The 27,621-nt window shown below is 40.5% G+C and overlaps 1 protein-coding gene across 2 annotated transcripts in view; it reads right to left on the bottom strand.

Annotated features, from left to right (window-relative positions):
* LOC126183874 (uncharacterized) overlaps positions 1–27,621 on the bottom strand; it is a 547,907-nt gene that overhangs the window by 80,648 nt on the left and 439,638 nt on the right. The gene's annotated exons all lie outside the window — the stretch shown is intronic.

Here is a 27,621-nt window from a genome sequence, read left to right as displayed (position 1 = left end):
ACAATTAATTAATCGTCACTCAACAACTACATGCAAATTCTAAAAAAAATATCTATGCATCACTTTACAAATGGAAGCTGCAGCAGATATAAAAGATCCACATGTGTGTAAATAGTACGAACTTGCTGAGGGTTCTGTAAAACTGAATTACGTATATAGACAGTTCATCCAGCCAAGGAATCAAGATTTTCTGTTACTTTTGTCTGTTATCAATATCGATAATGGCAAGATATCAAAATATGTGACATAAATGGCCATATCTTGATGACCTTGATTTAGAAGCTGTAAGTTCTCACACAGCGAAGGCACCATAAATGAATTTCAACTTGATATGTCTATCCATACTTGAGAAAGAGGGGTCTTAACAAACAGATGTAGGGACAGTCTCATAACAGATTACAAAAACGTATTCTCTTCCTGTGATATAATTACAAATTAATTACTTCTGAATTTTTCCCTTACTTGTACTGTGAAACCCTGCTTCTTGCCAAATTTCATGATTCTAGGTCAACGAGAAATACTGTACAAGTTTTGATGAGCGAGATTGCGAATATCAAGTATGCGACATAAATGGGTGTATCTTTAGATTGCACTTTAAATGTCTCATACCACAAAGGGATCATAGACATTAATATGTGACAAATTTCAGCTTCATACATCTACCAGATCCGGGGTCTTATCAGACAGACAGACAGACAGACAGACAGACAGACAGACAGACAGACAGACAGACAGACAGACAGGATAACAAATGAAAAAAATAATATCTTTTTCATTTAATAACTAAAAAATGACAATTTTAGGATTTTTCCATTACTTGTACTGTGAAACCTTGCTTCTTGCAAATTTTCATGAGTCTAGATGAACAAGAAGTACAATATAGGTTTGGATGAGCGAGTTTGTGAGTATCAATATGTATGACAAATGGCCATATCTTGATTGCACTGACATAGAAGCTTAAAGTTATATCACTGTCATGAGACCACACACCCCTTAGTACGAGACATAAATTTTAACTTGACGCATCTGCCTGTTCCTCAGAAAAATGGTTACAGGAAGACAGGCAGACAAAGTGATTCTACAAATGTTCTGTTTTTACCAGCTGAGGTATGGAACCTTGAAAACAAAAATTATCCTGTAGGCATAGTTTGCATCTTGTCAAAGTATCTGGCTGTGTGGCTCACAGAATTCCAAGTAGGAAATTAAAATGTGATGGCATCTGTGCAAATAACTAAATGAGATAGTGTAACTGTTTAAGACGCTAGACTCAGATTGAGCAGGATGGAGGTTCATGCTCTATCTGGCCATCCTGATCCGATTTAGGTTTTCCGTGGTATTCCTAAATGGCTTTAGGCAAATGCTGGGATGGTTCCTTCAATGCTGTCCTCTCTGATATCTGTCCTATCGATCTAACCATTAATGTACATTCATATGCTTGTATGACTATTGGTTTCTTTGCATTTAGGCGAGATCTCTTTTCATATCATTGTAAAATGACCCTTGGTTGATTACATTTCTAATACTAATCCCATAACCCTGGTGGAATGTTACTTTCTTAACAGAATGCAAGAGGCCACACCTAAAAAGTGCACACAGTAACAAAGCTCAGCTAGAATTAGGTCTCACAAATGAGAATCAGTACAAGGTTTAGTATTGGTCACACTCTTTAGCTGTACACGTCAACTTTCAGAATTCATAATACACGACTGTTTGAAAATAATAATATTTGTTCATTAAATATATGCATATCAATGGCTTGGGATCAAAACTATCAGTCACATCCTAGATAAGAGCTAAAAACTGATCAAATAACAGTTTAAGCTTTAATTTCACCAAGATTCACATAATGCAATTTCAACCAACTATAAATTATCTAATAGGACTAGTCAGAAACAATGTGGATGCATTAAACAGAACATTAAAATTCCTTGGTGACTATGAACATTTTATAATGAAGTGGATTCAACACACAGACTAATTAAGAAGCTCAGTTCTGTTTGGTATACACTTAGAAGGATATACTATTTGATCAATAGTATCCTCACAGCTCTGTAAAATGCAGATTTGACCACTAGATGTCATGAGTTGTGGGCCCAACAGCATAAAAGGAGATGGGGGAGTACTGTGTTGTCAGTAGAGAAGCATTAATAGCAGAACAGGCCAGTCAGGAAAGTCAAGTAACTTTGATTGCGGATCCGTCATTGGATATCACCTGAGTAACAAACCCACTAGGGGCATTTAAATCCTCCTAAAGCTGCCCAAACTGACTGTTGGTGATGCAGTTGTGAAAGAACAAATGCTGATAAACCAATACAGGCACACCTCTCATACTAACAAGTGGTGACAGTTGAGATTGCGAAGGGCGATTGTAAAAAATCACAGGAAATCTGTGGAAGAAACCACTTATTGGGTTACATAGTGCCATCAGCAGTCCAGTTAGCACCATGGTTGAGGAGATCCTTTTAAGTCAGACATTTTTGCGGTCCATGAATGCCAAGTGATGCTTTAGGAGCTGTAAAGAGTGGTGCCACTGGGCAGTGGATGATTGGAGACGAGTGAACTGGAACGACGAGTCATGCCATACCTTGTGGCAATCCAGTCTGGCATATGTCTCTAGAAACTATATATCATAACATATAGCACCAACACAAATACACAAGAGGTGGGGTGTTAACGTATGGGGACATTTTTAATGCTTAGAATGTGGTCCACTTATTATGCTTAAGAAAACGCTAGATGTGGAAGGCTATGAGCAAATTTTATACCATTGTGTACTGTATACATTGGAGGAACAGTTAGGAGACATTGACCAATTGCATCAACATGACAATGCACACTGCCATAAACCAGTATCTTCGAGGCAATTGTTTGTGGACAATAACGTCCCTGAAAATTACTTTCCTGACGTTAGTCCCCAGCTGAATTCATTGGAATAATCTGGGATGAGTCAGAATGTCTATTTCACTCCAGGCCTCAGCATCCAGGGTCGCTATTTACTTTGTTTTCAGCTCTTAAAGAATGGGCTGCCATTCCTCCAATTGTTCAGGCAACTTGCTCAAAAAGTGTCCCCAGCAGAGTTCAAGCCATGAAGCACAAATGGTGGAAGAACCCGACATTAATGTCCACTAACATGTGTCCAGATACTTTTGATGAGATTGTGTACATCTCTAAACTGAGGTTAGTGTGCTAGCATATTTTTCTGACATACTGTTTCGATATGCAAAAGTAAACAATTTACTCAGTGGAACCGAGCAATGAGAATGTGTGAAAGGAGAAAACTGTACCCATTGCTGTGACGTCATGAAAGATTCCAAATTCTTACTCGAACTTCATTCGATAAACACATTTGTTTCACAGACAGTATGCTGAGAGCAAAATACCTTCACAACCAGTTTATGTATGTGCTGAGACCACTTTATATCATCACATAACTGGAATTTTGCATACTTCAGAGTGAAAAAGAAACTAAAGTGAGCTGCTCTACTAATTTATTTGGAATTTAATGCAATTTAGCTTTTTGTCCAGCTGGATAGCAAAGAATTTTACTGTCATCTATGCTAGCTCTCTACAGTCATTAGAAGGTCATTTAGGAATATTACGAATCGATATGAACCAAGTATTGAACCTTACAAGACTGCATATTTAATGCTGGTCTATCTTAAGTTTAGCTTCTTTCCTGTGGTAGAGTTTATTGACGCAATCCTGTACTTTGTGCTATTAAGGTAAGACGGATGTCAATAATGCTGTAAAATTTTAGTTTGCCATATACAATTCTGTGGTCAACAAAATCATAAGCATTGTCATGTTGCAAAATAAAGTAACAATTATTTTCACCATTCAGTTTTGCCATGCCTTCAATTGTGAGATCTCGCATGGCTTTCTGTGTAAGCTGACACTCGGCAGCAGTTGATAAGTTATGCTTTGAAAAATTATTTGGTGTTAAATTTGCAAACCATTTTAAATGGCTTAAGTTAATGAAATACATCTCTAATTAAAGGTGACTTCATCATCTCCATTTTTACATCTGGGTGTCACTACACAATAATGAATCCTGCCAGAAAATGGGCCTGGAATTATAACAAATTGAAGACTTTGACAATGTCCAACAAGCCAGCACAAAATTTTAATACTGTACTAGAAACACCATAACAGCCTGAATAATTACCACTTAGCTGAGACATTAGTATGCCTGCCTGCCTGCCAGGCTGGGGGACTGGGTTTGATTTACGGCTGGGTCAGAGATTTTCTCAACGTGGGGCATTGAGAAAGTGCTGAGTTGTTAGAGAGAGAGAGAGAGAGAGAGAGAGAGAGAGAGAGAGAGAGAGAGAGAGAGAGATGCAGTGCAGGGGGCAGCAGGGTTGTTGGTTATGAATTCAGGAGGAAGGAGTATGCAGGTACATGGGAAAGGCATGTGATACACAGGTCCTGTGGACAGCGGGCAGTGGAGCATGAAGATGGCGTTGAGACACGGATTGGAAGGCGGGGGGGGGGGGGGGGGGGGGGTGACAGTACAGAGAAAGGGAAAACTGTTGGGTAGAGAGTGTGGGAACAATGGATTAAAGGAGAGAGAGCCCAAGAGGGTTACAGGAGCAAAGGATGTGGTAAAAAGGTAACCCCAAACTGCACAGTTCAGAGAAGCCGTTGCACACAGAAGGATTGAAATGGTCTGGGTTGTGATGCAGCTGTGCAACTGCAGTATGTTGGGCTCAGCTGCATGTTAGCCAAGTGTGTGGTAAACTTTGTTCTTGGTCACAGTTTGGCAGATGCAATTCATTCTGACAGACTGCTGGTGCATGCATGTGTGTAGTTATATTCTAGCTTGACACAGGATTTATTGCAAAAGCTGTGCAAGTTTTCTTTCTCTTTTGTGTGATCAGTGACTCAGAGCTTGTGCTATTTGGTAATTAGTCTCCTTTACTCCTAAAGCATTTGATAACTGATATACTCTTCTTTGCACTTTTCTTCTTTCATCCTTAATATTCCATTCTCTTGTAAACTGCAGAAGTATTGTTTTAGTGTTCAGGAAGATATGTCCTAGGCATGCAATTTTTCTACTTTTAAGTATTCTTAATGCTTCTCACTGTTTGTGTCTTTGTCACAATACTTCAGTGTTAGTTATTATTGCTGTCCGTGGTATTTTAAGCATTCTGCCATAAATCAATACTTCAAATCCTTTCACCTTCTTTGCTGTTACCATATTTAGTTTCCATATTTCAGAGCTGTATATAAGTACAGACCAGATACAGTATCTTGTAAATATCTCTAAGGTTTAAATCTAGCTCTGTACTAACAAGAATTTTCTCGAGTTTTATGTAAGTGTTATGGGCATTCTCTACGTGACATTTTATCTTTAGATCTGTTCTCCAGTCTTCACAAAGTGATGTTCTACATCTACATCTACATTCTGTGAACAATTTTGAATTGTACAATACAGGTTACATCCCACTGTACTGGTTATTTTTCCTGTTCAATTCATGTACGAAGCACAGCAAGAATGATTCTTTAAATGCCTCTGTGTAAGCTGTAATTAATCTAATCTCATCCTCAAAAGTCCTATTGGAGCAATATGTAGTTTTTGGTCAAATTCAATATTTTTGCCAAGTTTTGTCTGTTTTCTTCCACATTCAGCTTCAGCTTTTGCCAGTTCAGAGTCTTTTTTGTCAATGTCAGTGTCGCTTTTACCAAATTCAGTGCAATATTTTGCTAAATTTGCTGTCGATTTTGCCAAATCCAGGTGGTGTTTTTTGCCAAATTTGGTATTTTTTGTCAGATTCAGTGTTTCCACTAGAATTTGATCAGGCCCTGCTGTTTTGTTGGTTTTTAAGTTTCATATCACTTCCTTGTTTTTGTAATTGGAGGTCCTGGTTGATTATTGTTTCTAAAACTTAGAACTTTTGGATCACTGTCTGGAAAGATGTCCCTAACACAGTCTTCCAATATCTCTTCCTTCTCCACAACACCAAGAACTATTTTATTCCCTCTGTCGATGACACATTTCTTCTTCTACATATCCTAGCAGTTAAAATCACATGAAGCCTACAAGCTTTCAGTTTCTTCACATTCATGTCGTAAGCAATCATTTTCTGCTGCTCTAATCTTTCTAAATGTTGTTATAATTAGATTGATCTGTCTGGGATCTACACTTTTGCATTCATCCATCAATGACAGAATTTCATCACTCACTTTTTATAGTACCTTCATTTTATACATAAGGAGCACCTCAAAATTTTGGTGAATGCTGTCAGGGGGTGATGAAAAAGTTTCCATTTGAGGACGTTGCTGCCGTGTATATGCAACATACTGGAACTCTGATGTGGGTATTTAAGCACTTACACATAGGCAAGGGATTTGCGTTGCACTTCTGTCTTTCTGATGTGCATGCAGTAAATGAGGCAATTTGCACTATGATGACATTATTACCAAATGTAGCCAAACAGGGCCAACATCATGCTATTCTTTTCACAGCTATCGAAGAACAAACACTGGTGGACATCCATCAGACAGTGAAGAATGCCTATGGGGAAGCACGTCTGTTGAAAACCACCACTGTGGAATGGTGCACCAAGTTCCATGTTGGTCACCATCTGGCACAAGAGGCAAAAGTTATGACAACTCAAGTGAGAGACACTACCACCTACCCTACAGTCCTGATCCCTCCCGCACTGATTTCCTAGAAAAGCTCAGGCCCAGGGGGCAGGTCTATAACACTATCATGGAGGACATCAACACCCAGAGCCCCCTGCCGAGGAAATGGGTCACAGATTCAGCATACGAGGTGCAGGAAAGCAAGGCTGTAAAATCCAGACTTCAGTGTACGTGCACAAGCAAAGTGTTGGTACCCAGTTTTAACTCTCTTGGCTTCCAATCCACGTGTGTTCAGTCATTGAGTTTGTTGGTCTGCAACAGACAATACCTTTGTACCACCAGCAGTAGTTTCCATTCTTTGTCAATTTCAAATCCTGTGTCTCTTAAGTTGCTAGCTACGCATTTTTTGTCCACTTCTCTTTGATGGAATTACAGTAAGTGGAAGTGGACGAGAGGATTTTGTCCCTCCATAGTTCATGCCGTGTCGTGGATCAGGACTGTTCAGCAACAGCAACCTGGTATGAAGTACATGCTCATCACATCTTTCTTCAACAGTGCATCATGTCTGGACACTAGGATTTCCCACTCTGGCATGGGATTTTATATAGTCTGGTCTCCTTAGATCTAGTTCATCTTTAACAAAACCCAGCATAATTTGCACTCGCACCAGAGGGTGCAAGAGACACTTTATTTGAGATGTCTTCAATATGCTGCTAATTTGAAGGACACGCCACCAATGTAAGATAGGAGAACCATCCTCGTGAAGTTCTCCGTTTCATCTGGCTGCTCTGTAGATTTAATTCTTGTTGGTCAGCATGAATTGTGAATTGTGAATCAGTTTAATGAGGTACTCTTTCTGGAAGGAAGAAGAAGAAGAAAAAAAAAACAACAACAACAACCCAAGAAGACCTTTCCTTTTGCACAAACCATGAAATCCAGAAATGGGACATCATTTTTCTTCACTTCTGTGGTGAAGCAGAGACTTAGATGGAAAGATATGTCCTAAATTTCTGTCCCACGTGACCATAAGAAGATGGTGTAGACAACCAATCTCAAAAAACTTCTAGGTTTCAAAACCACAGACTGAACTGCTCTGTCCTCAAGGTCTTCCAGTTTAGCTACTATGGAAGATGGGCAGATGGCTACTGACAGCAACACCCTCCAGCTTTTTCAAGGTATTGGTTGTTAAATGAAAAGTAATTCCAGGTAAACACATCTTTGAAAAGATTAAGGATGTCCTCTTCCATGAGTTTTAGCGGATCCAGCACACTCACATGGACAGAGATCACATCAAAAATTGTTAATATGTCTATTGGTTCGAGGCACACGGTCTTCAGTCACTGTATAAAATTTTCAGAGTTCCAAATATGGTGTTCACATTTGCCTACCAAAGGGCTCAAAAGTGAAGCCCAATGTTTTGCTAGGTAGTATTTTGGGACTCCTATACTGCTCACAATGGGGCAAAGTGGAACTCCCTCTTTTTCTATCTTTAGCAGGCCATGAAGTCTAGGTGGAACTTTCACTCTTACCCTTACAATCTTTTTCAGATTATCAGGAGAGTGGACAGGACTACATACTAGTTTTAAGACTGGCCGCAGCAGTGGGCCATTGTGCAAGAAACTTTACAGCCTTACACACCAATGATTGCAAGAAGATATACCATACAGACACATTGTATCTAGTTTCACAGATAAACCTCTTAGTGACAATTTGATGTCAGTGTTGGAAATGGGAATACATTTTGCACCCACTCCAAAGACTATACACATCAAAAATTTTAGCAGTGCCATGAAGCACAGTATCTTGAAACTTCTCAGTGATACTGCTGAAGAAATAAGGCACTGCAGGGTCATAACTTGGATGCTCAGATCCAAGCAGAACATTGCCAATGAGGAAAGAAAAGCACTATGATCTTCAAGATAAGACATGGAAATAGTAATTTTACCTGCTGCAAGGGCAAAGCGGCTGCTGTTCCGCCTGCAACAACCCAAATGGCAAGACGACAGCTTCACTACAGGACTGAGTATCATGATCTTTGGGAGGATCCAAAAGATGCAGTACACTGAAAGACCTCCTCACTCCTCAAATCAAGCCAGTTCCCTGACCAGCTAAGAAAGAGCTTACGAGTATGAGCACCCCTGTACTTCTTGTGGGAGAATTACAGACCTGTTCTCTGCAAAATCACAGCAAAGCCCTAAACATATTTCTTCAGCCTGTACACACCCTGTAACTTCTACAATGTGTTGTTGCAATTTCTTCAGCCTGTACACACCCTGTAACTTCTACAATGTGTTGTTGCAATTTCTTCAGATGCTAGTGTGTTCCTGCTTTCACTAACCATTTACCACGTTCATCAGTGAAACTGTCAGAGGCAACAGTTTTCTTAATTAGTTTATTTTTCTCCCATTATGCCTGCGTAATTTTTGCAAAGTTATCTGCTACATCTTCCAGATCAAGTGTGTGTAAGGACAGTCCTCCCTTTCCAGGGCAGTCACCACATTCTTGAAACAAACAAATCTCTCGCTTTACATCGCAGCCTACTAATGACTTCTCAGACCTTACAGAAGTGTCATATGTCATGTGCTTCCGTAAGTTCTTCAAATTTACAAACAAAGTTCAAAATTTGCGCAATACACACATAAACAGGCATCTTTATGTGGGTGTGGAACCATCCACTTAGGTCGTAGTACATAAAATTTTTATCTTCCAATATGTGAAGTTGTATAGCTGCTCTTATAAATTGCAAAAGTTTCTGTAATACTACGAGTCATGTAGCTCTTCACTTTCACAACTTTTTCACTTTCAACTGTTACAGTTATAGTGTTTTTTTTTTTTTTTTGTTGGCGCTCTGGCAAGAACAGCCTCATTTATCTTCCAGATAAAATGTCTGTACTATTTGAACTTGAGCTGCTTCTACAGGATGACCATAATAGGTATCTGGTCTTCTGAAGACTCCTTTTACAGACCTCACATTTCTTGATTTGTCTACCATGTACTCTGATATTGATAGAACATGGTTCAAAATTGTTTTCTTTGAAAATGTCTCTGGAATAATAGTTAAAACATGAACTACCATGACAAAGAAACTGACAAGAAACTACAACAAAGTTTAAGAAATAGCTCTAACAATGAAAGTGATAAGAAATAGCTGCAACAAAGACTATAGAAATAAACATTGTAACAAAGAAATTAGTATGAAACAACTTCAGTGAAGACATACATTACCATTGAAGTTAAAAAAAAATTATTTTTGAAAATAAAACCTGTCCAACTTACAAGGGGAAGCTCTCCTTTACAGAGGATATAGTACTATATTTCCAGACATTTCAAAAATTGCTGAAGTGGTCCCCCTCCATAAGAAAGGAGACAAAACAGATATAGAAATATTATCAGGCTTTCGTAAAATCATAGAAAAAGTAATGTACAATAGGTTAATGAAATTTTTAGAGAAAAACAAAATTATCACCGATTCTCAGCATGGATTCAGGAAAAATAAAACTACAACCAGTGCAATCTATGATTTTATAGAAAATGCCCTGCAGGCAATAGACAAAAAACAAAGCACCACTGGCATTTTTTTAGATTTAAGTAAAGCCTTTGACATAGTGGACCACAACATACTGTTGGAGAAGCTCCAAGTATATGGCATTAGAGGCACTGCACTACAATGGTTCACTTCATACTTGATGAACAGGAAACAAAAAACACAAAACATGAACTAAAGCAAAACACCAAGTTCTCAATAAAGGTGTCCCTCAGGGTTCCATTCTTGGGCCAGTCCTCTTTCTCCTTTATATAAAGGATCTAGACCTGAACTCTGGGTCACAAACCAACCCTTTTTTGCAGATGACACAAGCATCCTAATTACAGGAAATACCATAAGTCAGCTTCAAACAGTTGTTAACAAGACTACAGAACAGCTAAATAGATGGTTTGAGGGGAATAAACTGATGAGTGACACCAAAAAACAACAACATTCCTAAATTTCTGTTTAAAAGGTGATGCATGCTGCACTAGAGTGACAAACTCAAACAAAATTTCATCTACTCCAGAAACTAAGTTTTTTGGCTTATGGCTTCAAAATAACTTCAAATGGCACACACATATAAACAAAATTAATGGAATACTAAATAAAATATGTTACAGTCTGCGTTTACGCTCTGTCGAAGTAAGTTATGGCACTGTCCAAACTGCCTACTCTGCCCAATTCCACTGCATCCTATTGTATGGAATGATATTCTGGGGTTATACACCACCTAGTTCAGTTATCATCTTAACTCAAAAAAGAACTGTAAGAGCCATACAACATGCTCAGACAGACAGATTCTTGCAAACCCCTCTTTCAAAAGTCATCAATTCTCCCTCTTCCCTGTATGTATATACTAGAAATCTGTAAATATATTAGAATTTAAAACATGTAAATGAAAATTTTAATATCCATGAACATGATATAAGACAAAAGGAAATGTTTCATGCCCAGTCAATAAGGACACACCAGCCTATAAAACCACAGTAAAAAGCGCTAGATGAGAGAGAGGGGGGGGGGGGGGGGGGAGAGAGAGAGAGAGAGAGAGAGAGAGAGAGAGAGAGAGAGAGAGAGAGAGAGAGAGAGAGAGTGGGGGGGGGGGGAGGCGCACCCCACAACCTGGAAAGATTTATATGATGAATCAGTAAATCAACTAATCAACAGAAAAAAATGTAGCTTTTCTGGACTGGCATTTTTGAAAAAATTTCTGTAAACTATAAACAAAATTCAAAAGGCGACATTAAAAGAACTTTGACAGATACGTCCACATGGAGGATACCATTGTAATCGTAAGGCAATTATCTTTCAAATAAAAATATTGTCACAAAATGTCTAGAAATGTTACAGAGATACAGCATTTTAAGAATGTTCACAGTGTCATCTTTGGAGGCTTGTATCTCAAGGCAGGAATTTTTTGGAGAAACCAAAAATATATGTGTTTCTTACTTACTCCTGAATTTTAACATATGCTAAATTCAATAACATCGTAGACTATGAATGTAAACCAACTGCCTGAAATGATATGCATTATGCCGTGAGCTGATGGTGCTCAGTACAACTGTGTTAGTGTGAACTGTCTGGTCGATATATGATATACCAGTGACAAGGGATTTTATAAATGCTGGGCTTTCTCAGTCTTAGGTCATATTTAACCAAACCAAGGATTGCTCTAATCATGGCTGACTGGCAAAATACACTTCTGATATTTAAAAAAAAAAAAATCCCATTTTCGTAGATATACCCCCAGCATATGGTAGAGAGACCACCAATCTAAATGCACCTTCTCCTGGTTCTGACACAGGTCCATACTCCAATGAGACCACTTTGTCTGTGTAGCCATTCTGCTTGAATGTGAGCTCAAAGTGATCAAGCTCTTGTGTCAAGCTCTCTACATCTTAAATTTACACCCTCTTTGCCAATGTCTGCAGGACCCCTGCACATTGGTATGACGGATGACAACTTTATGCACGCAGATAATGGTCCGTATGTATCAGTTTTTGATAAATACAACATTCTATCATATGATTCTCCTTTCTGCTGATGAATACATCTAGAAACAGAAGCTTTTCATGCCTTTCAACTTTATTGAGAACTTCATGCTGGGATGAAAGTGGGTAAAATCATCTACGAAATGGTTCAAAGCATCAATTTTATGACACTACACCATAAATGGATCATCAACGTACTTCCAAAAACAGGTAGGTTTCAGAAATACTGTCTTCAGTGACCTGTATTCAAAATCTTCCATACATAAATTTGCAACTATTGGGGATAATAGACTCCCCACAGCCATCCTGTCAGTTCTCTCATAGTACTTGGGTCCCTCTTTAAGAATTCTTTAAATGTTAAATAATGAAAAACTGGACACGGAAATGATGAAGCTCATCCATCGTGTGCAGAATAGACTTTCTTGTCCAATAATAATTATTCAGAGTAAACTGATGGCCATGGCGAGTCCTTTACCCCCATAGTCTCCAATTTAGTTTTGGAAGATTCTGCAGACAGAATACCATGGAAGGCTTTTTTAAATCTCCCTTTTAGGATGTATGGCACTGTAGGACAGCACTGTGGGTTAAGGCCCAGGGACAAGGATGACAGGCAACCTGCACTAGCAGCGATTATAACACTGCAATTGATACTAAGTAGGTTGTCAGTGGGCATACGGGAACAGATAATGATCTTCTCTCAAGGTCACTTCTGGTGTCAGGTTACACACCTGTGTTAGTTACATTCAAGGTCATCACCACCACTACCACACCACTCCCCCCCCTCCCTCTGTGAAGTCATTGGCAATTGATCAAGACCACCACCACTTTTCCCCTCCACACCCCCAGACCAATAAGAGTCAAGCACCCCCTCCTGCTTTGTAATGAAGCATTCAAGTGGATGGCTTCATTATGGAGATGTGCACAGTACATACAGCATTCGGGCATGACTATTTGTTAATAACAAATTAATGTTGCTGTAATTACTGTAAGTCATATCACTTGAGGTCTAGGGTGTGGGTATTTGTTTACAACAAGTTAAACTTAAAACTACACTTTTTCTGTCATTTGTGGCACTAGCAAATACCACACCTAGGAACATGTAATTACTCTCATTTTTCCATATTTTCCACAATTCTACAATTATGAGATTTTCATCCCACTGCTTTCAGTGTTGCATCGCTGCCACAATGCTCTCAGTCACTCACAATATGCACATGTCCAAAGTATCTGAATTATTTATCATCACTAAGACATAACTGTGTGCACATGTTCATGTTGTGTGCACATGTGACATTATAGTGTACATTTTAAAGACCGAATACATTCCCCTATTGAAAGAAATAATGGCAACGCAACATATTCTGCAAACTTAATGATGCCACAGAAAATTCTATAAGCACTGAAATTTCACTGCTTGCTGACCAAAGTTATTGTATGTATGAGAAATACAACAGTGCAATTGAAAAACTGGTGCTAATTCATCTCCTCCCCTCGAATGACCTGTGTGTGAGGTCAGTTTGTGTGTTAAAACAAGCATGGTGTTAGAGTTAATGAGGTCACAGTAAAATCGAGACATCTTTGCAAAATTCTGAAGTTTACTGATTTCCAACCAAAGATATATTATGTGAGTATAAAATTTGCAGAACATTACAAAAATTGCACCAGAGAGTTGACCCAGGCAGAATAAAAAGCCATGTAATCTACCACAACAAAATATGAACTATTCCATTACTAGTGAGTATAGGACACTGCTAGAGGACTTTTGAATAAGTACAACAAAAAAATCCTAGTAGGAGGGCTACCAGTCCTTCAGTGTCCATCACATTGATAAGGTTAGTCTGCAGTCTCCATCAAACACGGTCAAAAGTGGCACAATGTGACGAAACTTCTGTATTCTTCTACATATGGGGCACACTGGCAGATCGGAAAAAAATGGCAACAAATACAATCCTCCACACTGGTGGTGGGCGAAATGTGCTTTTCCTCCCAGGCAGAATAAAAAAGGACAACACAAAATAAAATAAACATTAGCAACATTAGTGTATTACCTCACTATAAGATTCATAAAACCTGATACAGAAATAATCCTGAGTACACACACACACACACACACACACACACACACACACACACTTTCACCACCCAAATGCGACTGAGCAATGGCCACAGTGCAGCATAAATGAACTATTTCCGTGTATGACAGGTCACAGCACCACTCTCACTATAGCCTACGATAAAACATGATCTCAGAGATCTGCAGAGTTCACACCCCATCTGTCAGTAAGCCGATTCTCCGAAGGCATGCACATAATTACAATTACCTTATACAAACAGGAATCAACTTGTGAACACCACACGTGAAATTACTGCTGGTAAAACGACCTGCACACAACTGATAACAGTAGAATCACCACTATTTCGTCTCGATTCCCACAACCACCTCTAGTTAACGCTGCTTCCACCTCCACAGGTCGCCAAGTAGCTTAGCAAATACAGCAGTAGGCATAGTGGCGTTCCTTGCGTAAATGAAACGTAGCCCCTGTGAAGAATTGCCATGGCCTAAACATGCAGACATTGGTGGAGAGCAACTGCTGACGCTGAGAAAGGCGAGCATGTCCTTGGCTCGAGATGGTGCCATTTAGACAGCAATTGTCATTCCTGCAGTTCCTGCAGTTCCTAAGGGGGTGAGAGAGCAGGTATTACCGTTTTTCTTGATTCGTCCTTGCTAGTGGGTACCTGTAAAAAAAGAAGTAAACACACGCTGCTGGGAGATTAATAGAACTTAATCCCTCAGCAGGTCAGGCCAACGCGTGGATGGCCTGTGGTGCAGTTGTTGGCCAGACCTCGTATGAGCAGGTTGCGGGAGTGTCCCGCTTTCTCGTAGAACTTCCTGGCGATGGCGCGGATCCTATCTCGGAGCGGCAGGATCCCGGTGTCCTCGTCGAGTTGGCGCTTCCAGTGGCGCCTCGGAAGATGCATGGCAGTCTTCAGGGCGCGATTCTGTATCCGCTGCAGAGTCATAATGTGAAATCTGCGGCTTTCCCCCATACCACGGCCGCATACTCTTAAAAGTGGGCGGACCAATGGTAGGTATAGCGTGATGCCGTGTTGCGGTGGCAATGACGACTGCGAGTTTAGCATTGGATACAGGGCGCGAAGGTGTCCTATTGCTCTCCCTTTGACATCACAGATGTGATGCTTCCAGGTGGGCCTGCGGTCTAGGGTGACCCCTAAGTATTTCGCCATCCCACTCCATGGGATGGGTTCTCCCAGGTTTTCGACTGGCGTAAGGCCTGGCGGCAGGAGTCTTCGGGTGAAGACAACTGCCTAGCCAGGACAGCTACTGCTGAAAAGCGTCCTACATAAAACTGATAAAAGGCGGGAGAATAGCGACCTGCGTATCGCTGTAAGTAAAGGTCGAGAAATTCCTTCCACTGACTTGGAACACTCGCAATAGGCTATTTTCCTGTGTTCGAAATACGGTTCGGATTGTTGTTTGTCTGACTGAATGTAACACTGAATGACTGAATGTAACACTGAATGACTGAATGTAACATTTACGGTCAATATTCTCACAAAATATCTGTTATTTTTATGTAATTAACGGTTAAAAATCATTAAATATCAAGATTTGGTCGAGTGACAAAAAACGCTGTTAATAGCTGATTCTCTGGTCACGTCACAGACTAGGAGTCAGACGAAGCAATATGTATGTCAAGGAGCGTTACCTGAAATTACGAGGTTTTTACGTACTTTTCCTACAAATAGTTTTGCTATTTAGTGATGGAAAACGCAATAACAACTTTTAAGGAACAATAGAAAGGAATTTTGCGAACGCTGACAGTTGATGCGTTTACGCTCAACCCACCTACAGCAGTGATACGTGCAACAACGGACATTTTCCCTGTTCCATCCTAAAATCGCTCAAAACTATGGCATTTTAGAACTTTTGTAAATGGGTCTGTATATTATAAGCAGATTGCCCACTGTCAGTGAAGAGCTACGACCCGAAGCACAAATAATAAAATTATTCTTGGCAAAACTTGGTGTTTCTTTCCTATGTAGAAGACGCTCAGAGATACTCTATCCAGTAGGCGTTCGGTGGCACTACGGATAACGCATCCGACTGCAGATGGAGAGAATACATGTTCGAATCCAGGAAGGGTCATCTATTTTTAAGTTTTACACCAAGAATTGAGTGTAGCAGTTCCTTCGATTGTGGGATGTATGATATATAGCATCACATACATTGTAGTCAGAGAAATGGACAAGAGAAGATAATTGTATTTACTTTGCGAACAAACTATTCACTTTTTTGGAAAGCATTGCTAGTACTGAAGATATCGCCATACGCCCATAGCAAGAGATGTATGACAATGAGGTTCTACGCAGAAATATAAAGCGTGTGCAACATGCAGGTGACACAAACGTAAGGGCTGTGATGTTTCCAGGTGTAAAGTAACTTTAGCGTCTTAAAAACACTTAGTTCATCTTTATGTAAGATGATGAAACTGCGAAAGTTTAAACAATAAGGATCATAGCTGGACAGCATGAAGATAAAAACATTGACTAGTAAAGCACACACTGTGTGGTCATAGCAACTAGAAAAAATCTTTTTGAACGTGACGTGTGTGAACAGTGATTGCAAATGTAAGCAACAACAAGGAAAACATAATAATATTCTATTTCTGGCCGGTGTGGTGAAGTTTTGTAACTGTGAATTGGTTTAGGAGAGGACTGTCGAGTCGTTTTACAAATACATTAAAATATTCTTTCGGGTTAGATTCGAACCAGCGAGCTACGGTCGCCATCTTACAAAATTCGACGGTCTACTGCTGTAACAACTGAGCTACCAAATAACTGAGGTGGTGTTGGGTGAAACGACAATTTTCACTAGGTGTTTAATTTCGTCAAATGACGCTATCCTTCGATTTAACAGTGGGAGAAAATATCTCGGATTAAAGTTTTTGTTAACTTCACAGTGAAACACATTTTTAATTAAGTTAGTGAAATCGTGCATCAAAGTGGAGGCAATTTGCTGGTACAGTGCAACAATGTTTTACCAATATTCTCATTCTCTGGCACGCTCAAACACAACTTTTAAGGAGTTTTTAAATACGTATTTGTACGGTACAATGCTACATACCATTTGTAACCCATTTTCCGAAACGTAAATTCCTAAACAAGACTTCACTGTGAATAAGCGTTAAGACAGTAGCAGCACCGAGCTAGCTATTCAGTGACGTCACCGGCATCACACGACTCTAATGGAGCGTTTTAGCGGGCTTTCAAATTATTTGGATTTGATTTCCGTTTTTATAAAACACTACTGAAATTCAAGATGAAAACAAGCATGTTAGGGGCATAAAATGACAATTTACGACAATTTCCAGTAAACAGTCAAATACCCTATTGCCGCCGCCAGATGAAGACCCCTACGCAAGCCGTGTGCTGATCTCTGTATGAGTGTGGCTGCCTGCCGAACTGTGGTGCGAATAGCCGTGGTAAGTGCAGCATGTTCAGTAAGAAGACAATCTTTTTTATTACATGTCTGTATAAATATCAAGAATAATACAACCAATGACATACTACTAATTTTAGCAGAGTTTTACAGTGCAACAGAAATTTGGTAAGTGGATTGTATTAAGAAAAAACATTGTGAGACATTTGCAGTGGAAGTCGTGCAGTAACTTGTTACTTGAGGGTCTGACCACCACGATGAGATCATTAAATATTAATTTTGTATACGCTTTCAGTGGTAAGTACGATCACTGTGTCACAAGACAGGTTCACACACTGCTTCCTACAAAGAAAAGAGACAGGAAACATAATAACGAAGTTATAAGCAGCCCCGGTTTTTAAGGTTGCCGTCTGCACTCGGTAGTAGCAAAGCTTCCGTTGCTTGTGGAAATGCTCTACCACACTCTTCACGAACATACAACAATGTAATACTAGATTTGTTATCGGTAGGCTCGATCAACACGCTAGTATTATGGAGATGTCTCGTGAGCCCGAGAGAGAAGAAGACATCGTTCTTTTCATGAAAATCTTATGGAACTGACATTCACAGCTGCCTATGTACATTTCGCTTAAGACAAGACAAATTAGAGCTAGCTCTCTCTCTCTCTCTCTCTCTCTCTCTCTCTCTCTCTCTCTCTCTCTCTCTCTCTATATATATATGTGCGAGTGGCACACGATGCCCTCCACCACTGACTTGTGTTGTAAGCCTATGGGTGCAATCTAAAAAAATACTTATGGAGCAACGTTCGTGAGCAAGTGACCAGTTTACAAGGATACAGCGACAGAGTTCAGACCAATATTAACGCAAATCGCGTAAGTGTCAAGCTGCTGTCTAGAGGGGACACTCTATTAGGGATCAGAAATGGAGCAAGTACGAATCTAATACATACTTCAAGAATCGAGGTGCCACTGCTGGTGTTAACGGGCTGCAGTTCGCGATTAACTGTGGCGCTGCGGTCGCTTCATACTCTTCTACTCTTTCTCTCTTCCTGAAGCATGCGGGAGCGTAAGGCTGTTGTGACTTCTTTTTAGTATGGAAGGTGAGTACACGATCTTGCTGGTGTAAAGTAACGCTGCTAAGGCGAAATGAACGACTGTAGTTATGAAATGGCCTCTAACAATAGCAGTCTTTGAAACAGTTTTATCTATATAAATGTATATATAAATACAATAATATTTACTGCTAACCGATCAGTTGTTATATTGGTATACTACGTTAGCGTCCGCTGCTTTGCTCGTGTTTGTGTCGTAATTACATCAAAAATAGTTTCCTAGACATATGTTAGGCCTACTGAAAAATTTACTTATTAATGAGAGGTTTATTTATTTTTTGTAATATTTGTTGTGGTGACTGTTAAATAGCTTTCTTTGATGTAGTGCACAAACTGCACCACCACCTGAACTTCTCACGCTAACTAAGGCTTCCAAGGCTAGATCTTTTCCGAACATACACTTCTGACCAAAAAGCAATTCTGGTAGCTGCGTTCTTGGGGATATATTTCTCATGCAGACTTCCATCCTCTAACACGAAGATGACGTGCTACAGACGCGAAATTTAACAGACAGGAAGAAGCTGCTGTGATATGCAAATGATTAGCTTTTCAGAGCATTCACACAAGGTTGGCGCCGATGGCGACACCTACATCGTGCTGACATGAGGAAAGTTTCCAACCAATTTCTGTTATACAAACAGCAGTTGACCGGTGTTGCCTGGTGAAACGTTGTTGTGATGCCTCGTAAGGAGGAGAAATGGGTACCATCACGTTTCCTACTTCGATAAAGGTTGGATTGCAGCCTATCGCGATTGCGGTTTATCGTATCGCGACATTGCTGCTCGCGTTGGTCGAGATTCAATGATTGTTAGCAGAATATGAAATCGGTGGGTTCAGGAGGGTAATACGGAACGCCGTGCTGGATTCCAACGGCCTCGTATCCCTAGCAGTCGAGATGACAGGCATCTTATCCGCATGGCTGTAACGGATCGTGCAGCCACGTGTCGATCCCCGAGTCAACAGATTGAGACGTTTGCAAGACAACCTGCACGAACAGTTCGACTACGTTTGCAGCAGCATGGACTATCAGCTCGGAGACCAAGGCTGCGGTTCCCATTGACGCTGCATCACAGACAGGAGCGCCTGCGATGGTGTACTCAACGACGAACCTGGGTGCACGAATGGCAAACCGTCATTTTTTCGGATGAATCCAGGTTCTGTTAACAGCATCATGATGGTCGCATCCGTGTTTGGCACCATCGCGGTGAATGCAAATTGGAAGCGTGTATTCGTCATCGCCATACTGGTGTTTCACCCGGCGTGATGGTCTAGGGTGCCATTGGTTACACGTCTCGGTCACCTCTTGTTCGCACTGACGGTACTTTGAACAGTGGACGTTACATTTCAGATGTGTTATGACCCGTGGCTCTACCTTTCATTCGATCCCAGCGAAACCCTACATTTCAGAAGGATAATGCACGACCACATGTTGCAGGTCCTGTACTAGCCTTTCTGGATACAGAAAATGTTAGACTACTGCCCTGGCCAGCACACGCTCCAGATCTCTCACCAACTGAAAACGTCTGGTCAATGGTGGCCGAGCAACTGGCTCGTCACAATACGCCAGTCACTACTCTTGATGAACTGTGGTATCGTGTTGAAGCTGCATGGGCAGCTGTACCTGTACACTCCATCCAAGCTCTGTTTGACTCAATGCCCAGGCGTATCAAGGCCATTATTACGACCAGAGGTGGTTGTTCTGGGTACTGATTTCTCAGGATCTATGCACCCAAATTGTGTGAAAATGTAATCACATGTCAGTTTTAGTATAATGTATTTGTCCAATGAATACCGATTTATCATCTGCATTTCTTCTTGGTGTAGTAATGTTAGTGGCCAGTTGTGTATTTTCATAAAAATTTTCATCCCCTATTTCAACCCCCTGGGGAGTTTCGAAAAACAAATGCTCTGACCACAGAGCCATCCGGATTGCCCCAGACTGTCAACTTATCCACACGCTACGAATGTATTGCAGTTCGCCCACTATTCTCATTACTTGCGGCATTTCGCCAATTCCTGTAAGAGTTCGAGCCTAGTGTGCATGTAGACTGAAGAGATCACTGGCCGTCTCGCCTTTTGCTCCCAGCTGAAACATACACGGGAATCGGCGTAAAGCGGAGCGGGCAACGTGTTCTACATTTGTAGTGTGTGGATAATTTGAAAATTTGGTCCCCATGGGAGGCATGCTAGGGCATTCCGTATGACCACTGTGTCCGGATGGCTCAGTGGTCGCGGCCTCTGCCTAGTAAGCAGGAGACCGGGTTTGAGTCCTGGTCTGGCACAAATTTTTCAATTTTCCCTTCTGGTTTCAATCTATGCCCATTCACAGCACTGTCTGTAACTCCTTTCTCTCTTAGCTTCTTTTTTTATTTCTGACTGGAAAACCGAGTACCAATTTTGGTAATCCTAGCTTCAAAATTGTCTCGGTAGCGACATATTTTCTGAAAAACTTTCGTTCCCTATTTCACCACCTTAGGTATGGAATTTCGAACAATTCCTTCTTAAACGATGCTTACAGTATGACAACACCCTCCGCAAATTTCAAGTTCCAGTCTTTAGTGGGTTGGGCTGGGCGATGAGTCAATGTGTGAAGCAGTTGGGACAGTGCCTTTATATGCAAGTGACGATGACTGTACTGCATGAAAAGAAACCTAAGTTAGCTACAAACTACGGCGAGCACACACTTGATTCAACTTGTAAAGGCCACTACAGATATTCGGATTTATATTCGATGTGCCTGCCATCATTGGTGATGTTGTGGCGAAGACGAATAGCGAAATTCTGCACGACCCGCGGAAGTGTTGGTACATCGATGCTGTCTATGACCTCCTGAATGACTGTTTTCAGATCGAAAATGGTTTTGGGATTATTGCTGAACGCCTTGTCTTCAATATAACCCCACAAAAAGGAGCCGCTTGTGTTCAGATCCGGAGAATATGGCGGCCAATCAAAGCCCACGTCAGTGGCCTCTGGGTACCCCAGAGTCAGAATGCGGTCCCTAAAGCGCCCCTCCAGGATATCGAACACTCTCCTCCTCCGATGGGGTGGAGCTCTGTCTTGCAAGAACCACATCATGTCGAAATCTGAATCACTTTGGATAATAGGAATGAAATCATCTTCAGAGACCTTCACGTACCATCCAGCAGTCACTGTGCCATCGAGGAATATCGCACCAATTATTCCGTGACTGCACATTGCACATCACACAGTCATCCGTTGATGGTGAAGGGGACTTACCGATCGCGAAACGCGGATTCTCAGTCCCCGAAATGTGACAATTTTGCTTCTCGACGAACCCATCCAAATTAAAGTGGGCTTCATGGCTAAATCAAACTGTGAGTGCGCATACTAGTTCCCATTGTGCCCCTTGGTCAACTGTGCAGTTTGAACGTCCCAGCGCAAACCGTTCAAAAGCTATGACTATTTCATATAGTTCAACAACTGTCACCCTGTATATAGAAATAACTTGCTTCTGTCATTTAGGCAGGCTAAACATTTTGTGATATTTCAAGCTGCACATCACAATGGCCACGAAGCCAAAATCACGATTGTGTGAAATAAATGAGTAGTAATTTATAGTTTAATGGCAGAAATGTCTTTCAAAACGGTTGCATATGTAGAGCGAATGCCACGAGTGCGAACTCGTGTACTCGCTCTCTTTATGAGTGAGTGAAGTCCTCTTGCGCCCAACAGCATACTCAGGTGACGCGTGGGCTGTGACAGACCACGAGTCGAGTCTACGAGCATACTGAGATGGCGAGTTTGGAGATGACGTCTCAGAACTCTGGCGAGTTTCAACAGAGTATACACAGCTTACTTCTGATCTCCAACCTGTATACTACATCTGTTAATGCAACTTGGTAAGAGCCTCAGGCTGATGAGCAAATCACATAACCTGATATATTTTTACGTAACACACATCGAAAAACAAGTTGACTCATTTTCCGAAACACGGTATGGGAGTAATAATAATTATAGATTAGCTCTAACGTGATGGGTAACTGTGGGTATTTTTCGCGACAATATATTGACATTATGCTAATGTTATGGACACACTTCCAAATACCAAGTTACCTGTAGTAGCCTTAGTGCAGTACCTTACACAAAAATCCAAAACATCGTGGACCAGCCAATCAAATTACACAATTATTTTATCCATAGTGTCAATATGTATGCTAACTTTTTTTAGGAGTCGTCACTGGAAATGACATCGTGATCATGTGATCAACTTATAATACAGTTTGTAAGTACAGATATACACACATCAAAAAAAGTTTTGAATCACATCGGTTCCGAGAGTTCGAGAACCTGTACAAAAAAAATTGGAATAGCGATCAACATAAACATCGTTTTCGCTCTTTTCACTGCTCATGAAAACCACATATTGCATGTTGTACCACGATACAGCGAGACCTTCAGAGGTGGTGGTCCAGATTGCTGCACACACTGGTACCTCTAATACCCAGTAGCACGTCCTCTTGCATTGATGCTTGCCAGTATTCGTTGTGGCATACTATCCACAAATTCACCAACGCACTGTTGGTCCAGATTGTCTCACTCCTCAACGGCGATTCGGCGTAGATCCCTCACAGTGGTTGGTGGGTCACCTCATCCATAAACAGCCCTTTTCAATCGATCCCAGGCATGTTCGATAGGGTCCATGTCTGGAGAACATGCTGGCCACTCTAGCCGAGCGATGTCGTTATCCTGAAGGAAGTCATTCACAAGATGTGCACGATGGGGGCGCGAATTGTCGTCCACCAATATGCTGCCAATATGGTTGCAGTATCAGTCGGAGGATGGCATTCACATATCGTACAGCCGTTACGGCGCCTTCCATGACCTGAAGCAGCGTACGTCGGCCCCACATACTGTCACCCCAAAACAGCACGGACACATCTCCGACGATTGTCTGGTTGAAGGCATATGCAACTCTCATCGGTGAAGCGAACATGATGTCAATCCTGAGCAGTCTGTTCGGCATGTTGTTGGGCCCATCCATACTGCACTGCATGGTGTAGTGCTCGCGAAGATGGACTTCACCATGGATGTAAGGAGTGAAGTTGCTCATCACGCAGCCTATTGCGCACAGTTTGAGTCTTAACGCGACGTCCTGTGGCTGCACAAGAAGCATTATGCAACGTTTTAGTGTTGCTATCAGGGTTCCTCCAAGGCATAATCCGTAGGTAACGGCCACCCACTGCAGTAGTAGCCCTTGGGCGGCCTGAGTGAGGCGTGTAATCGACATTTCCTGTCTCTCTGTATTCCCTCCAGGACCAATCAACATCGTTTTGGTTTACTGTGAGATTCCTGGACACTTCCATTGTTGAGAGCCCTTCCTGGTGGAATGACTGGAACTGATCAGCTGTTGGACCCCCTCCATCTAATAGGTGCTGCTCATGCATGGTTGTTAACACCTTTGAGCTGGTTTAATGACATCTCTGAACAGTAAAAGGACTGTACGTTACTTTCACGAGTTCTGGTAACCGCGGTGAGGCAAAACTTTTTTTGATATGTGTAGATGCACGCTTTAGTGTGTAACTGTGCAACTCGAGTCTCCATTCTGCCCCTCTCGAGAACAACTGTGCTTGTAATCAGTAAATGTTTACTTGTTGTAAATCTCTGACCAAAGCACTTTAAAATCCAAATAATCGCCGAAATGTGCTAGGCAAGTGGTAATTATGGATTAGAGCTACCCAGACAGGTAAACACCTGGCAACCCATCAATTCAAGTTAGAAGTGCACACTGTTACAGGTGTCAGAAGGTAATTTGTAACGACATATACATAGCCTCACTTGTCGCTTTCTTTCTTGTGCCTTAACTCTGAAGGCAGAACAAACCGACCCTTCTCTTTTGGAATAGGTGCTTTTACTACTGCAGGAATGTTTCAAATTTTTACCAGTAAGTACAATGCAAACAATTTCATCACAAAAAGGTGTAGGATAAGAAAATCATTTTATTTAAGATAAAAACAACACAACCGAGTGAAATGGCACAGTGGTTAGCACACTGGGCAAGTATTCAGGAGGATGACAATTCAAACTTGTATCCAGTCACCCAGATGTAGGTTTACCGCAATTTCCCCAAATCGCTACATGCAAATGCCAGGATGCTTCCTTTGAAATGGTACGGCTGATGTCCTTCCCCATCCTTCACTCAATCCAAGCTTGTGCTCCGTCTCTAATGACCTCGATGTCAACAGGACGTTAAGCCAAATTTCCCTCATCATCCCCCCAGCCCCTCTCTCTCCCTCTCCTTCCCTCCCCTCCCCTCCCCCAGCTTCTCTCCCACAACTGATACTCCTGGTTAGAAATATGGAAAAAAATTGTTACAAACAGGATAAATGGTTAAAAATATTGGACAAACACCAAGCAATAGCACTACATGCTAATCTAAGTTGTGCAGATAAAATGCAGGCGGCTACCTGCAATCTGCAAACTTCTTGCCATTTTATTTGTAGTAGTGTCAATACGTGAGCCCCATGTATCGCTTGTTGTTTATGGAATCTTGTCACCTTACACTGCATCCAAATATTTTTACCATTCCAAAGCCATACGACTTAAGACTCATGTATAGAGGAAAAAATACCACAGCACTCTGAATCCAAACAAAAAATCCTACTGTTTCCTCCCTGTTGCAGTTCTCTCCTAATATAGGAAGTATAAAAGGTTTACTTTCTGTGACATTGCATGTGAGCAGCACTGTAATGACAATGTATAAAGATCGTAAGAGAGGCATCACATTTTATAAAAAGTACTTTATGTAACTTGCAAATGGTGTCCACTTCTAGGGATGTACAGCATTTTAATTCCACCAATCGTGTCCTGGACTGTCAAGCCAATTTTTAAGCACTAGTTCTTGTTTTCAGAACATGTGGTTTTATTCACACTCAAAGTAAAACAGTTCACAGGCACAAATGCAGTTCAGTATCACAAGAAAGAACATAGATTCAGAATGAACATAAATACTGGAGAACAGTTTCATTGTCTTTCTAAAACCCTCCAATGAATTTCACATTATGTTAACCCTTCCAGCAGCAAAATGAGTGACAATTGGCACCATCAAGGATAACAAACCATGCAAATGTATCTTGAATCTTCCAGCATGTTCTGTTAGTCAGAACATTGCTTATGTGACTTCAGTTTTTAGATCATATTTCAGTTTTAATGTACCGGTACCGTATTAAATATTTTTCGTAAGTATTAATGGCTCTTAGGATTACTGAACAAAATAGTTGATGATAAAGTTTTTAAGTTACTGAAAATATTGTTGAAGCTGTTAACTTTAGGTTATATGAGACATTGGTTGACTATTGATAGTACCACAATAAAAATTAACAGGCACATGTTTTTTTTTATTAGCATTTGGTGTCATTTACTTGCAAATTAATCTTCATACAGTAGCATCACTGTATATTCGAACACCAATATATAACAAAACAATTTATTTGTGGCAAATTTGCTGGAAAACTTTGTGGATGTTCACAATCATGGATTACATAATTTATAAATAAAAATGAGAGAAAATATGGCTGGAATTTAGGTAGCAGTGCTGATTTCTGTAACTCCAGAAAGTTATGTCAGGCCTTTAATAATCATAACAACTGATTCATACTTTTTGCTTAAATAATGATTTTAAGATGAAAAATCGCTTTTAAATATGAATAAATCTTACACTATATAAAGCAGAGACCCTCTTTTTCTGAATTTGAAAGAATGGTTTTCAATTCAGTTACATTTTGATTAAATTTTGAGGAAAATTTGTAATACACTTATAAAACTGTTACCAATTGTGCATATTTGTACACAGAATAACTTTTGTAAAAACACTTTGTTTCTGTTAAAGTTCACTGGTTGTCCACATGAAGTAACTACACATTTAATATTCTGGACAAATAAGAAAGAAACATAGCGTAGTTAGGAACTCATCATCACAAGCTTTCTCCTTTTCTGTTTTTATGAAGTATGTCACTTGTTTCCTCTATATTTTCATATGTTTTATGGTTGTTCTCATAGTTTGCTGTCTTTACATCAGACAGTACGTCACAATTTGGCTTATTAGGGAAGAGGCCTGGCATACTATGAAACACTGGACGTAGATTCCACACGCAACACGGACTTTACCTGAATGACTTGGGGAAAGAATATCTGACAAGCCTGATAACCAAGGTAATAAAAAACCACCAAAATAAATTCAAAACCAAAACTATAACTGCATCGCCATCACCTGACTCCATAACGAAAACACTTCAGAAAAAGTTAAAAGCATTAGAAACATCATCAGCACCAGCAAAACATGTAAAAAAGACGAAATTTGAACAGAAAGAACAGTGGACATCGATTTCAATGACAAAAGAACTGCTGTTCCCCATCATCCAAATATTATTTTAGACGAAAATAAGAAAAGGGAGAAAACTCCAAGTTCACAAGGAAACACAGCAGTAGTGGCAGAACTAACATTTGAAGCGTCAGAAACAGCATCACCATCAACAACAACAAATAGAAGGCTGTTGGACAGAAGAATGCTGATCCTCCTCATCCTCCTCATCTCAACTATTTTTTGTGTGTGGACCTGAAGAAAAAGAAGGGACAACAGTAGGTAGTCTCAAGTGTCTCCTCTCTCCTGTCTGAAGACAGACTCCAATGGATTCTCAGTCAAGTAACAGCACTAATAGAATGAAAAAGCAAGAGGAAGGCATCTCTTTCTTTCATCAAAATATAAGGGGCTTCTTAAACAAAACAGATCAGCTCCTTATTAACATTAGTGAAAATGACAGTATAAATAATGCTCAGATTTTGTGCTTAACTGAGCACCATGTTACTGATAAATGTGCCTTGCCATCTACAGTAAGTTATAGTTTAGTAACATACTACTGTAGGAAAAGTAAAGATAAAGGTGGAGTAGCAATTTACGTTAAGGATAGTGTAGCATACAAAGCTATAGATATTA

This window comes from Schistocerca cancellata, chromosome 4 (assembly GCF_023864275.1).
Source record: "Schistocerca cancellata isolate TAMUIC-IGC-003103 chromosome 4, iqSchCanc2.1, whole genome shotgun sequence".
Lineage (NCBI taxonomy): Eukaryota > Metazoa > Arthropoda > Insecta > Orthoptera > Acrididae > Schistocerca > Schistocerca cancellata.
Note: the sequence above shows the minus strand (reverse complement) of the source record. Positions and strands in the feature narration are given on the sequence as shown.